Source organism: Geotrypetes seraphini, chromosome 2, assembly GCF_902459505.1.
Source record: "Geotrypetes seraphini chromosome 2, aGeoSer1.1, whole genome shotgun sequence".
Lineage (NCBI taxonomy): Eukaryota > Metazoa > Chordata > Amphibia > Gymnophiona > Dermophiidae > Geotrypetes > Geotrypetes seraphini.
The window spans coordinates 227,934,290-227,949,402 of NC_047085.1; positions in this window are offsets into that span (position 1 = coordinate 227,934,290).

Here is a 15,113-nt window from a genome sequence, read left to right on the forward strand (position 1 = left end):
TATACCCTCAATGGCGAGATCCTAGCAAAAACGGTAGCAGAACGAGACTTGGGGGTAATCGTCAGTGAGGACATGAAGTCTGCCAATCAAGTGGAGCAGGCTTCGTCCAAGGCAAGACAAATCATGGGCTGCATACGAAGGGGTTTCGTCAGTCGTAAGGCGGAAGTCATTATGCCATTGTATAGATCCATGGTGAGGCCCCACCTGGAATACTGTGTGCAATTCTGGAGGCCGCATTATCGCAAGGATGTGCTGAGACTGGAGTCGGTGCAAAGAATGGCCACCCGGATGGTCTCGGGACTCAAGGATCTACCATACGAAAAACGGCTTGACAAATTACAGCTATACTCGCTCGAGGAGCGCAGAGAGAGGGGAGACATGATCGAGACGTTCAAGTATCTTACGGGCCGCATCGAGGCGGAGGAAGATATCTTCTTTTTCAAGGGTCCCACGACAACAAGAGGGCATCCGTTGAAAATCAGGGGCGGGAAACTACGAGGTGACACCAGGAAATTCTTTTTCACTGAAAGAGTGGTTGATCGCTGGAATAGTCTTCCACTACAGGTGATTGAGGCCAGCAGCGTGCCTGATTTTAAGGCAAAATGGGATCGGCACATGGGATCTATTCACAGGGCAAAGGTAGGGGAGGGACATTAAGGTGGGCAGACTAGATGGGCCGTGGGCCCTTATCTGCCGTCTATTTCTATGTTTCTATGTTTCTACCCCCACTATTAAAACAATTACATTGGTTCCCATAGAATATAGGATTCAACATCAAATACTATCATTAGTCCACAAAGACTTACATTCTGGCATCCCTACATATTTATCAGCGCTCATTGAGTTCCTATGAGTGTCGGGAGCGGCGCAGGCCATTCAGCGCGGCTCTTTGCGCTAAAAACCGCTAGTGCGGTTTCTTAGAAGAGGGGGTAAATGTTTCCTATCCTTGTAGAAAAGACCCACAAAGTATTTTAATTACTATGGGCTCCTTTCACTAAGCTGCAATAGCATTTTTAGCACACGCAGAATTTTAGCGCTCGTTAAACCCGCGCTACACGGCTAGAATTAACGCCAGCTCAATGCTGGCATTAGCGTCTAGCATGCGTGGCAATTTAGCGCACTAAAACGCTAGCTCAGCTTCGTAAAAGGAGCCCTATATCGTACTCAAAAAAAGCTGTATAAGAAATATTTTCATTTATTTAACAAATATTTATACATGATCATTACACCATGCTCTATAAATAATTCAAATATCCATTTAACTTATTTATAAATACATATACAGTAAAACCTTGGATTTGCAAGTGTTTTGCAAGACAAGCAAAAACATTTGATGAAATTTTAACTTGATATACAAGCAATGTCTTGCAAAACATATGTCAGGGGTGTCCAATGTCGGTCCTCGAGGGCCGCAGTCCAGTCGGGTTTTCAGGATTTCCCCAATGAATATGCATTGAAAGCAGTGCATGCAAATAGATCTCATGCATATTCATTGGGGAAATCCTGAAAACCCGACTGGACTGCGGCCCTCGAGGACCGACATTGGACACCCCTGACATATAGTATACACACATCACAACTGAGCCGATGGTTCTTCTCTCTCTGACGTTGCGAGAGCGTAGTGACTGTTCTAAACGAGCGAGGTCTTGCAATACAAGTACGTATAGCATTTTGTATTAAAGTTTTTGGACTGTGGAACGAATCGTCTGAATTTCCATTATTTCCTATGGGGAAATTTGCTTTGATATACGAGTGCTTTGGATTACAAGCATGCTTCTGGAACAAATTATGCTCGCAAACCAAGGTTTTACTGTATAAAGAACTAGAGTCCCCTTCCTAATTATAATGACTAAGATAAATGTCCTGTGAAATATTCTGTTCTCACAGGGTTTCAAACCACAATCTTCTTCTTTGTTATCTCCTTGAATTCAAATATCTTGTTTGCTGTGAAATGTTGTAATTGAATGCTAGCTATCTCATTTCCAGAATCCACTGGTGACAAAAAGGATATTTCAATATTCCAGTTAACTTGTAATTGTCCAGGTATTTTAATTGGAAGATGGACCATTTGAAATTCCAGTGCAAAAGAGAAGTGAGTCTTGACCAGTGGGTTATTCACCTCTACCCATGCGTTTTTGAAGAAGGAATCATCTACAGTTTTTCAGCTCCACCTCATAGTATCAGTGGTCAGTGTCCCATTTCTCGGTTCTCCTTCTGAAAATGAGTTGAGAAGGTGTCTTTTCTTCTGCTCTGCGTTTGATTTACTATTGAGGGGGAGGGGGGATAATCCTAAATTTCAGGCTTCTCGATGCTCCAGAGGTTCCCAGGATTTCTGGAACAGCTCTGCCTGGGAGAAGATAACAGTCTCTGGTCCAGAAGGCATTAGCTGAGGAGGGGGTGGGGGGTGCAACCCTTTTACAGGGCACCTACCTAGCCAGCCTGCACTACAACTTACTATAGCTCAGGGTGCATTCACTTGGAAGTTCAGCTCGCCCCTGATTTATCAGGCGCATGAGCACAGGCTGAGTAGCCCCATGTTGGTCCAGAGGACTGTAGTAGGTGCTGGCTGCATCCCCCTCCTGAAGACCCATGAGGAGCTAGTGGGGTTGAGGGTTTCAGGCTCTCAGAGCCTGTCTAAAAGGCAGCCTGGAAAGACAAGACGCTGAAGAATCCTATATGCTTATCTGAGGCAGAAATCGTCTCCATTGTCCAGCTGCAGTGTGAGCTGATGCAGGCACAGCACCAAGCAGTTCTGTGAATACAGTCTATTACTGTCTATGGGAGACTGGGATAGTTCAAGAACTGGATTTTTGAGGGTGTCTGGTCTTCCTATAGGGTCCCCCTCCTCCAAAAATCCACTTTTCAGAATTTTTGGAAGTTTTACATGGCTCTCAGGGGCCATTTTCTGATGCCATAACACTGCCGCAATGGCTATCTTGGATTTTCTGATTTTATTTTAAAAGCCTCTATCTGCTTCAAAACACCTCAATTTTGATAATACAGTAATTGATTTCTATGGACTCTTCAGACTTTTCTACCCCTGTATCATGCCAGTTTTGTGCTGGATGTCAGCTGAGAAGCATCCATGTGCTGCGGTGCATGTGAGGGGAGGCGGAAGCCATGGGCCTATCCCTCTCTAGTCCCTCCAAGGTCTTGGAGTCGCAGGATACTCGAATGTTGGGTCACGAATATGAGGTCTCTCAAATTATGACTCGGCATCGTCAGCAAAACACAAACATGCAAAAGCCTTGGAACCCTTGAGAAGGCAGCAAATGTCCCTACTGGAGTCCACAGGAGGTCCAGTTCAGAGAGTTGACTCTGATTTTGTGGGTTTAATATTTGAGGCTTATATGAAATATAAAGATTTGTCTGCATGGCCTAGTAACATGCTGGTGTCTAGTTGGGGGGGGGGGGGGTCCGCTTACAGAGCACTAGTCCAGTGCAGAAAAAAACCAGAGGTCCAGTCAGAAAAGGACTGGGTTGACTAGGGGTCAGGCTCCATTCCTTTACTCCCACACAGTGTATCTTCCAGTTTAGAGGATTCCAGATCACAAGTGTGCACTACCAGCTAAGAGTCTGTGGCAGCCCTAGACAAGAGAAAGACTGGGTAGTATTCAAACGGGCAGACTTTCAAATGGGCAGTATCCCTGATGGAGTTAAATTTGGATCCGCCACAGACTTCCATGGCTTAAATGTCTCCTATGAGCAGTTCTAAGACCCAGTCAACATTTATTTCCAACGCACCCAGAGATCACTTTGACAAAGCTATGATAAAATTGTATCTGATGGCTCCCGAGTTCCTAAAGTGGATTCGCTGGTAGCACAAGTTATGAAACACATGTCCATTCTTAGTGAAGGTAGAGTAATTTTTAAGGGATACTCAGGATTGCAGTGTGAGCTTACTCTTCAAGTGACAGTATAAAGCTCTAGAATTGGGTCTGAAAGTGGTGGAGACAGCTTCTTTTGTGATGCGCGCCTGCCATAAGATGCAGCATCAGCTTCCGACTTCGGAAGACAATGCATACTCTCATATGGTGCTTTTGAGGGTTGATTATGTAGCACAGTGATTCCCAACCCTGTCCTGGAGGAACACCAGGCCAATCGGGTTTTCAGGCTAGCCCTAATGAATATGCATGAGAGAGATTTGCATATGATGGAAGTGATAGGCATGCAAATTTGCTTCATGCATATTCATTAGGGCTAGCCTGAAAACCCAATTGGCCTGGTGTTCCTCCAGGACAGGGTTGGGAACCACTGCTTTATATCAGTGGTTCCCAACCCTGTCCTGGAGGATCACTAGGCCAGTCGGGTTTTCAGGATAGCCCTAATGAATATGCATGGAGTAGGTTTGCATGCCTGGCACCTCCATTATATGCAGATCTCTCTCATGCATATTCATTAGGACTATCCTGAAAAACTGACTGGCCTGGTGGTCCTCCAGAACAGGGTTGGGAACCACTGCTCTATATGACATGTTCAGAGTTATGAGCAAAGTGCCTGCTTATTCTATTTCTGCCTGCAGAATGATCTGGATCAGACAATGGTCAGGACATTGCCTCTAAAGATACTTTGAGCAGTCTTCCTTTCAAAGGACAAATGCTTTTTGGCAAACAACTGGACAACCTTATGCCCAGTGTGGCAGATCATCGCTCTAAGTCCTTACCAAACAGCAGGCCATGTGCCCCAGGGGGTTCAAGTCATGGTTCCTTTCGTAGTTACAGATTGTCTCACCAGTCATCTGCAAGCTTTTCTGCTCAGAGATCATTTCATGGATCTAGGTAAAGGTTTGGGGGCTCCAAAAGAGTTCAGTTGTCAGGCTCTCACTAAGAAGACCCAATGATGCCAGGCTAGAGTCCAAGCTACCCGAAATAGGAGGGAGATTCTCAGAGTTCTGGGAGATCTGGGTAAAGATTTCTTCAGACAGATGGGTGTTAGACATTATTTGAGAGGGCTACAAACTTGAATTCTTTCGTCCTCTTTGGGATTTCTTTGTAGATTCTCCAGCCGGAAGACCAGAGAAAGTGGTCAAAGTCTGAGTGCAACAGCTGCTGGATATTCAAGCAGTAGAGACTGTGCCAGATGCAGAATTGGGCTTAGGCAGATACTCCATATACTTTATTGTGCCCAAGAAAGACTCAAGACAACTGGAGACCAATCCTGGATCTGAAGTCTATCAATTCTCAGGTTCCAGATGGAGGCCGTGAGCTTGATCATTACTTCGGTGGCACTAGGGGAATTTCTAGCCTTGCTAGACTTGACGGAAGCTTACTTGCATATTCTCATATTCCCATAACACAGGAAGTTCCTCAGGTTCCAGGTGCTGGATGAGCATTTTCAATTCTCGGCACTTATTTTTATGTTGGCAGTAGCACCTTGCACCTTTACCATGGTGATGGCAGTGGCAGCAGCACACCTGCACAAGACAGGTATTCAGATGCACCCATGCTTGGACAATTAGTTAATCAGGGCTCTGTCCAAGACTGAAGGTTTTCCAGCTCTTGCAAGACCTGGGATGGATTATCAATTTCCAAAAGAGTCATCTGGAACCAACCCAATCTCTGGAGTACTTGGGAATCCTCTTCAATGCTTCAGAAAGCCTTGTTTTTCTTCTGGAGTTGTGCAAGCTGAAGCTAAGAGTCCAGATTTTAGAGTTCCTGGCAATGCCAACTCCTTGACAGTACCTGCAGGTACTGGGGTCAGTGGTAGTGACAATAGAAGTGGTACCTTGGACAAGAGCTCATTTACACCTTCTTCAGAATGCACTGTTTTCTCACTAGTCTCTACAGATGACTTTGCTCCAGATGCCATTGATCTGAACAGCGGAAGTGTGTCAAAGCTTGCATTGGTGGCTCTAGACAGAGACACTGTCCAAAGGATTCACATTTCGTCCTGGGTGATACTGATGACAGATGACAGCCTTTATAGCTGGGGAGATCATTGTGAGGGTCGTCTGGTTCAGGGCCGATGATTACCCTCTCAGAGAAAATGGTCCATCAACAGATTAGAACTGAGAGCTGTCAGCCCAGCCTTAACTTGCTGGCCTTACCAATGTCAGCAAAGGCCTATGGGAGATCATATCATTTATATCTGATTTTGGGGAATGTCAGTGCAGATGGGCTAGCAGCCTCAGAATAAAGTAACAAAAGACTTTAATACAACCCTGAGGTGCGAAGAGGTGTTAATGTCTGTGCTTAAGATAGACAGTAGTCCCAGCTTCATGTTCTAGCACAGATAGTTAGGGTAATCAGAAACCATTGCCAGAGTGATACTGGAAATTGCATTTGACTCCAGTCTGTGAGAGACAGTTTCTCCTTCTTTTCTTCACCAGTCTCTCACACCCCACTCACCTTATTCACCATTGCTTCAGTTTACAAAAGACGGGGGTACTTAATTTCAATAGATTCTATTTTTAGAACAGGTCTCAAACTTATAAATATGAAATGAATTCTCTCTCTCTGGAACATCACTCCCTCCCCTCTCTCTCTTTCCTCTGGACCAGGGATGTCAAAGTCCCTCCTCAAGGGCCGCAATCCAGTTGGGTTTTCAGGATTTCCCCAATGAATATGCATAAGATCTATTTGCATGCACTGCTTTCATTGTATGCTAATAGATCTCATACATATTCATTGGGGAAATCCTGAAAACCCAACTGGATTGCGGCCCTCGAGGAGGAACTTTGATACCCCTGCTCTGGACTCTGTATGGCAGGTAAACTGTCTTTTCTCTCTCAATCACAAGAGCACAGAAGCAATCTCTGTATTTGAAAAGCTCAGTTCTATTTCTTTCTGTACAATTGTAATGCTTGATGTATCTTTATAAATCTTGATTTTCTGTAATATTAAGCCTATTTCTGCACAATATATATTCTTTATGCAATCACTCTTAGCTGTCTTTGTCAGTAATTTTACTGCTTACTGAATCTTCACCAAGGGTATTGAACCCGGGGCCTGGCAGATTGTAAGGCCACCACATTATATCATTGGGGCTTATTTGCTTCAACAGTACCCCTCCAAATCCTTACATTTTGGGGGCTAATCCTTACAAGAGCATAGCACTATAGTCATTTGAAAAGACCCTGGAAGGCAAAGCGGTCAGGGTCTTCTCAGACAATGCCACAGTGGTGGTATACAAAAAGAGACAGGGAGGCACCAACAGTGCTCCCTTGAAGCTAGAAGCCCAGTTGTTTCGTTGGGTGGAAGCCCACCTATAAGCTATTTCTTCAGCGCATACAGCAGGAGTGGACAATGTGCAAGCCAGACTCTAGATCCGGGGAAGTGGTCTTTGTCCCTGAGTGCCTTCAGCAAAATTGTAAAGTGCTGGGGAAGACTGACGTGTGATCTAATGGTGGCAGCAGACAACAAGAAAGCATCTTGATTCTTTAGTCGCAAAATAGAGCCAAGAAGCTCTGGAATAGCACCCTGGTCCAACTGTGGAAAACAAAGGAACTGTTGTACATTTTTCCCCATGGCTAATGATAGGCCAGATTATTTAAAGAATATTGACCCATCAAGGGATAGTGATTCTCATGGTGCCAGATTGGCCATGCTGGCCATGGCGCGGATCTAGTTTGGCTACAGCAGGACAAGTGCCTCAGACTGCCACTTCACCTAATACTGCTCTTGCATGGTCCAATTGCCCTGGAGAGTCCGGAATACTTTGGGCTTACGGCATGGCTCTTGAGCACTCAGCTCTAAGAAAGGTTATTCAGAGGAGGTCATAGCTACCCTTCTGTGATCTCAGAAGTTGACTACAGTCACAGCCTATACTAAGGCTTGGAAAACCTTTCAGCACTGGTGTGTGGAACAGAAGTTAGAGCCTTTAAGGGCTCTGATTTCTGTTGTCCTATCATTTCTTCAGGATGGTCTCAAACAATGCTTTAGGGCCCAACTGGATAAGGGCTCTTTGGCTTCCATCTGGATGTGTCAAGGTTTCTGAAGTGAGTGTTGTGATTACATCCACCTCTGCGACAACCATTTCAAACATGGAATCTTAACACTGTGCTATAGGCCCTCAGTAAAGCTCCATACGAACCTTACAAGAGGTGTCGCTGATGGATATAACAGTCAACACAGCTTTCCTGGTAGCCATAGCCTCGACAAGAAGGGTCTTGGACCTTCAGACTGTGTCATGTAGAGAACCGTTCTTCAGATTTATGGAAGCTAGAGTGTCTTTACACACAGTCCCAAAGGTGGTGTCAACGTTCCATGTCAATCAGGAAGTCTACCTACCTGCATTCCGGGCTACAGTTGTAAAGAAAAAGGACAAAGTTTGGCGTGTTTGTCAGTCTCTCACGTTTAGTTCCAATTTCTTTATTAAAATTTTAAACAAGCCAACCTCATAAATAGGGCTGCATGTCAGTCCTATCCTTATGCAGCTTGGCATAGCTTTTTAAATGCTGAATATCAGACTTAATCTATTGTGTGGCTGGCCCTGCAAACCTGGAAATTCAGTGCTGAAGCCCAGACAAGGTCATAAAACATTGAAAAATATCAATGAAGAATATCTCAATAAGGCAAAACATAAAATTCTCTTCAGGCCATATGAATAGTTTTAGTTACCATCACTGGTTATTTTGTAAATATATGTCAGTGGGAGACCTCAGTGCTTTCTGAATAGTTAAAGAGAAAGGAGTACATTTTCCCTCAGCATGTAGTTCAAAGCACTTATACATGCAAACGGAGGCCCATCGAAAAGTATAGTCCAGGAATTTAACAGATTTGCAGTTTTTTTAAAAAGCATGTTGAATGCCTAATGAAAGCAGTATGTCAAATAGTTTCAGTTTACAGATAGAATGTTCAAAGCATGGATGCAATGAGCGAAGAATTATAATCTCTCACTTTTACTCTTGTACATCTTCTGTGAATTTCTGCAATCACTGAGATGGTCATGATATGGCTCCTGCACTCCCTTCTGGTGAAAAGTACTCATTTTGTTCCTGCTGGTACCCTTATTACAGTATTTCAGTTTAAATCATTTCATAGCAAGCGCTTTCTATGTCTCATTTCTTCCACTTGACTCCTGTTTGAAGAATTTTCCATGCGTAAGAACATTCATTCTGCTTTTAATGACTTCATCTGCAAATATTTTCCACGACTAATGATACCTATTACAAGAACTTTATATTTCTAAAAACTCCTATTATTTGAGCTTTTTGCTACTGAGAACTTCTGTTTTAAGGGTATCCTGATTATAAGTATATCTTGTCAAAATCCTTTGTTTCTTATTGGTACTGCATTTACAAAGCCCAGAGCAAAGATGTCAAAACTAGCTTAAATAGATCCACATTTCCACGTCTGTGTGTTATCCTAGACAATGAAGCTCAGTTTATCTCTGATGTTCCTGGATGATGGCATAGAGGTCAATCCAACAGTATGACATGGTTTCAAGTTTATTTAAAATTTGATACAAACGCTTATAAAAAAGCGGTGTACATCACTAAAATAGGGAGGTACAAGAATTATTAAAATAAAATGCGGACAAACTCGGACAAGGGATAAACCTGAGACATGGGGAGAGGCTGTAGAACTACAGTACAATGTTTAAAAAAAAGAAAACAATAAGGGATAAAACAATTGAGAAGGGGTAAGAGCAAGTTTAACTAGTCATGTGTGAACAGGAATGAGAATCGATGAGTGGCATTCTAAAAGTCAACCATGCCGAGCTTCAAAGTTTAGATTTCGAAAGCATCCCTATAAAAAAAGGTTTTCAAGGAACTCTTGAATCTATCTAATGATGGTTCATCTCTAAGATGGGCAGGGAAGGAGTTCCATATCTGTGGGTGCGGTGATTGAGAATATCTCATTGCGTCTGGTGCCAATGATCTTTAAGGAGGGAATTGAGAGGAGATTTTTGTCAATTGAATGTAAAGCTCTAAGAGGGGTGTATGGTATCAGTAATCTGTCTACTGCATTTGGAATGGACACATAATTCCAAGTCTGTGGCCTAAAAGGCAGGGGAGGAGACAAAAGGAGAGGAAAGAAGGCGAACAGGAGAGGATAGGAAAGAAGAGGGGAAGAAGGAGCAGAAGGCAAGAGAGAGCAAGGGACAGTGGCGAGAGGTAGCTACGCCCATCCTGTGACATCATCCACTGGAGCTCCCCCTTAAAAGGGGAGGGGCCAAAGGCGCTTAGCTAGAGGCTTAGGCAGTAGAGGAGACAAAAGGAGAGGAAATAAAATGAACAGGAGAGGAGAGAAGAGGGGAAGAAGGGGCAGAAGACAGGAGAGAGCAAGGGGCAGTGGTGAGAGGTAGCTCCGCCCACCCCCGACATCATCCACCAGAGCTCCCCCTTAAAAGGGGAAGGGCCAACGGCACTCAGCTAGAGGCTTAGGCAGGAGAGGAGACAAAAGGAGAGGAAAGAAGGCTAACAGGAGAGGAGAGAAGAGGGGAAGTTGGAGCAGAAGGCAGGAGAGAGCAAGGGGCAGCGGCGAGAGGTAGCTCCGCCCACCCCTTGTCATCCACCAGAGCTCCCCCTTATAAGGGGAAGGGCCAATGGTGCTCAGCCATTCGGCGTGCGTCAAAGGCATGCATTAAAGATGCTCGCCTTAGCGAGAGCGCCTTTGCGAAGAGCCTTAGGAAGGGACAAGTCACTGCACTGAAGAAACACCAGGGAAGAACACCTACACAGGCAAGAACCACAAAGGACAACAGGACAGACATGAACAGCAGCAGATAAATAAATAAACAAACACAGCAGTCACAGAGAACAAACTGCAGACGCAGAGGACATACACAACAGAGCAGGGGTAGTAGATATATAATTAGGAGAGGGACTACACAGTAACAGCACCAAGGATGCTACACGCAGCAGGAGAAAGCATATAGGGAAGAACAAGAAGCACATAAGACCCGGGAAACAAGGAAAAGCCACTTCAGACAACAGACCGGCAAGAGAAGCAGCAGATAGAAGCAGAATGATGAGCTACCCTGTCTTCTGCACCGTTTGACATATGTATGACTACCTCCCCTCTGGGAGGCAGTCTTATGTATGCACTCGATGCGAGGAACTGGAGGGCCTGAAAAGCAAGTCAATCTACTGGAGGGCAGAGTACTAGAACTAGAAGCACTTCAAGCAGTTGAGGAGGTAAGAGAGGCTGAAAATTTCATGAAAGAGAGGAACATTGAAGAAGAAGTCAGGGAGGCGAAGAACATCATGGAAGAGAGGAACATTGAAGAAGTCAGGGAGGTGAAGAACATCATGGAAGAGAGGAACATCGAAGAAGAAGTCATGGAGTTAGAGAAGTTCATCGAGGCATACAGAGAGGTCATGGAACAACAGAGGAACTGCCAAGATACATCCACAGAGAGTGAGGACCACCTGGAGGACAATCACAAGAAAGGACTAGGTGACACAGCTGTAGGACATGGAAACAGCAAGGGGAACCCACAGGAAGACGAGTCCAATGCAGACCAACGCTGGGAGGAAGAAAGATGGAAGTGCACTGAGGACATGGACCTGCGGCTAGCGAGATGGACGTACACCACGGACACGGACCTGCAGCTAGAGAGGCAAGAGAAGATAGGGAAGACAGCAATCATCGTGGGAGACTCCATCATCCAACAAGTCAACAGCCACATATATAGCAGGAGGAAGACCGGATCGACTGGTAACCTGCCTACCAGGGGCGAAGGTGGAGGATATAGTGAACCGCATCGACAGGATCATCGACAGTGCGGAAGGAGGAGATACGGCGGTGGTGATCCACATTGGGACAAACAACGTGAGCAACAGGAACTACAGCAAAGAAGCACTGAAAGACAAGTTCCGGATGCAAGGAAGGAAGCTGAAGATCAGAATGCCGATGGTAGCGTTCTCTGAGATCTTGCCGGTACCCAGGGCCAATGGGAAGAGGCAGACAGAACTGCAAACAGTTAACACATGGATGAGATGCTGGTGTGAGGAAGAAGGATTCCACTTCATGCGCAACTGGACGGCGTTTTGGGGGGAAGAGCAAGCTTTACAGGAAGGATGGACTCCACCTCAGCGGAGACGGAATAAGGCTACTTGCAAGCAACATCAAGCAAGAAATTGAGAAGTTTTTAAACTAAGAAGGGGAAAGCCAACAGTCGACCAAGAGTCGATGGTTCAGGAAACGGTATACCCAAAGGATACAATGCAAGAAAATTGCAGGGAAGACTCACTGGATCATAGGCAAGATAGAAATCCCGACGGATCGAAAGGGATGGAAGCGAGGGAGACAGGAGGAAAAAGGTGCATGAAAGTAACAGGCCGCAAACTTAAGTGTATGTACACAAACGCAAGGAGCCTACGGAATAAAATGGGGAATTGGAAGCTATGGCACAAAAAATAACCTATACATCATCGGCATCACGGAAACATGGTGGAACGAGAACAACGTCTGGGACAAGCTATACTGCAGAGACAGAATAGGACAAAAGGGTGGGGATATTGACCTATACATAAAAGAGGGAATTGAGTCTACCAGAGAAAACACACCGGAAAAGAACAATAAGGTAGAGTCTCTATGTGCTAAAATACCGGGAACAAATGGAATGGATATGAAGATCGGCATCTACTACCGACCCCCAGGGCAGTCCGAAGAGACTGATGAAGAAATGACAAACAAAATTAAACATGAAGGGAGGCAACGCAGTTATCATGGGCGACTTCAATTATCTGGAGATAGATTGGAACCTAGGCAATTCCAGCTGCAGTAGATAATAATAATAATAATAATAATAACTTTATTTTTATATACCGCCATACCCAGTGAGTTCTAGGCGGTTCACATTAATTATACATAGTTACATACAGTTAAGTATTAATTGAACAGAGTTGTAGGCAACGAAGTAGATGAAATTGGGGAGCAGGATAGAGTGGATCAAGGGGGGTGGGGGTAGGGCGTAATAAAGGGGGAAGGAGGAGGTTTAGGTTCTTTGAGGAGGGGGCAATTAAGTGTCCTGGCCTTGGAAGAGGTGTGTTTTGAGTAATTTTCTAAAACTGAGGTAGGTGGGAGCCTCGAGGATTAATTGGGCTATCCATGGGTTTAGTTTGGCGGCCTGGAAGGCGAAGGTTTTGTCGAGGAATTTATTGGAGGGGAAGGCGAATAGCTGGATTCTGCGGGAGTTCTTGTTTCTGTGATTCAGGAAGAAGTGTGGGTTGATGTAGTTTGGGGCTAGACCGAATACTGTTTTGTAACAGAAACAGGCGAATTTAAATAGGACTCTGGATTCCAATGGCAGCCAATAAAATTCCTGGATGCTGTAGGTAATTGCTTCCTGGAACAACTTGTCATGGAAAATACGAGAGGAAATGCGATTCTAGACTTAATTCTAAATGGACTACGAGGACTGGCACAAGGTATAGAAGTAGAAGGGATGCTGGGAAACAGTGATCACAAAATGATCCACTTCAATCTAGAAAGCAAGAGCAAAAGTGGAAATGTCCAATCAGAATGGTGCACAAAAAGTGTCTTTCAACCAGTGGCGTACCAAGGGGGGGGGGGGGCGGGAGGGGCGGTCCGCCCCGGGTACCAAGCCCTGAGGGGGTGCTCCCGGTCCGGTCCAGTTTCCCCCCCCCTGCGCCGGGTGTCGCGTCTGGAAACAGCCTGCAGCAAGATCGCGATGCCAGAGATCTTTGCCTGCTTCGACTGTTTCCTCCGCCACGGCCCTGCCCCTCCTCTGATGTCAGAGGAGGGGCGGGACCGCGGCGGAGGAAACAGCCGAAGCAGGCAAAGATCTCTGGCATCGCGCGATCTTGTTGCAGGCTGTTTCCCCAGGGCAGTAGCGTACCAAGGGGGGCGAGGGGGAGGTCCATCCCGGGTGCCGCCTTAGGGGGGGGGGTGCACAGCTGGCCCGGTCCCTATCGCGCTCCTACCCTCCCAGCGAAAGCAGCATCGGCGCCATTATCGAAAAAGGTAATGGCGCCAGGCCTTGGAGAACCAAGGCAGACCGCTTCTCCCCCCTCCCAGCCGAAACCCCGCTGACCATCCTATCTCTCCCCCCCCAAGTGAACCTTTCCGACCCTCCCAGCGAAAGCAGCAAACCTCCCTCCAGTAGCGTCGGCTTTATCCTCCCTCTGCCGCATCACTGATGACGTCATCAGTAACGCGGCAGAGGGAGGAGAAAGCCGCGAAGGAGGTTTGCTGCTCTCGCTGGGAAGGTCGGAAAGGTTCACGGGGGGGGGGGAGATAGGAGGGTCAGCGGGGGTTCGGCTGGGAGGGGGGAGAAGCGGACTGCCTCGGTGCTCCATTACCTTCTTCGGGCAGCAGCAGCGTTTACAATTCGCTGCTGTTGCCGGCTTCAGGCCTTGTTCTCTGCCGGGTCCTGCCTACTTCCAGTTTTCATGAAGACAGGACCCGACAGAGAGGAAGGCCTGAAGCGGGCAACAGCAGTGAATTGTGAATGCTGCTGCTGCCCGATGAAGTTCAGGACATCAGGACATCGGGGAAGGAGCAGGGAGAAATCGGCTGCTGGCTTGGGGGTGAGGGTAGGGAAAGAATCGTGGAAGTGGAGAAATCGGCACGATGGCTTTGTGCGGGCTAGGGGGAGAGAGAAAGAAAGGAAAAAATAAAGAGGGGGGCCAGGGGGAGAGAGAAAGAAAGGCAGAAATAAAGAGGGGTCAGGGGGAGAGAGAAAGAAAGGCAGAAAGAAAGAGGGGGACCAAGGGGAGAGAAAGAAAGGCAAAAATAAAGAGGGGGTCAAGGGGGAGAGAAAGAAAGGCAGAAAGAAAGAGGAGGGCCAGGGGGAGAGAGAAAGAAAGGCAGAAAGAAAGGGGGACAAAGGGGAGAGAAAGAAAGGCAGAAATAAAGAGGGGGGTCAAGGGGGGAGAGAAATAAAGGCAGAAACAAAGAGGGGGGCCAGGAGGAGAGAGAAAGAAAGGCAGAAATAAAGAGGGGAGCCAGGGGGAGAGAGAAAGAAGAAGGACCAGAAGAAGGACCAGAGACTCATGAAATCACCAGACAAAAAAGTAGGAAAAATGATTTTATTTTCAACTTAGTGATCAAAATGTGTCCGTTTTGAAAATTTATATCTGCTGTCTATAGTTTGCACTATGGCCCCCCTTTTACTAAACCGCAATAGAGTTTTTTAGCGCAGGGAGCCTATGAGCGTCGAGAGCAGCGTGGGGCATTCAGCGCAGCTCCCTGTGCTAAAAA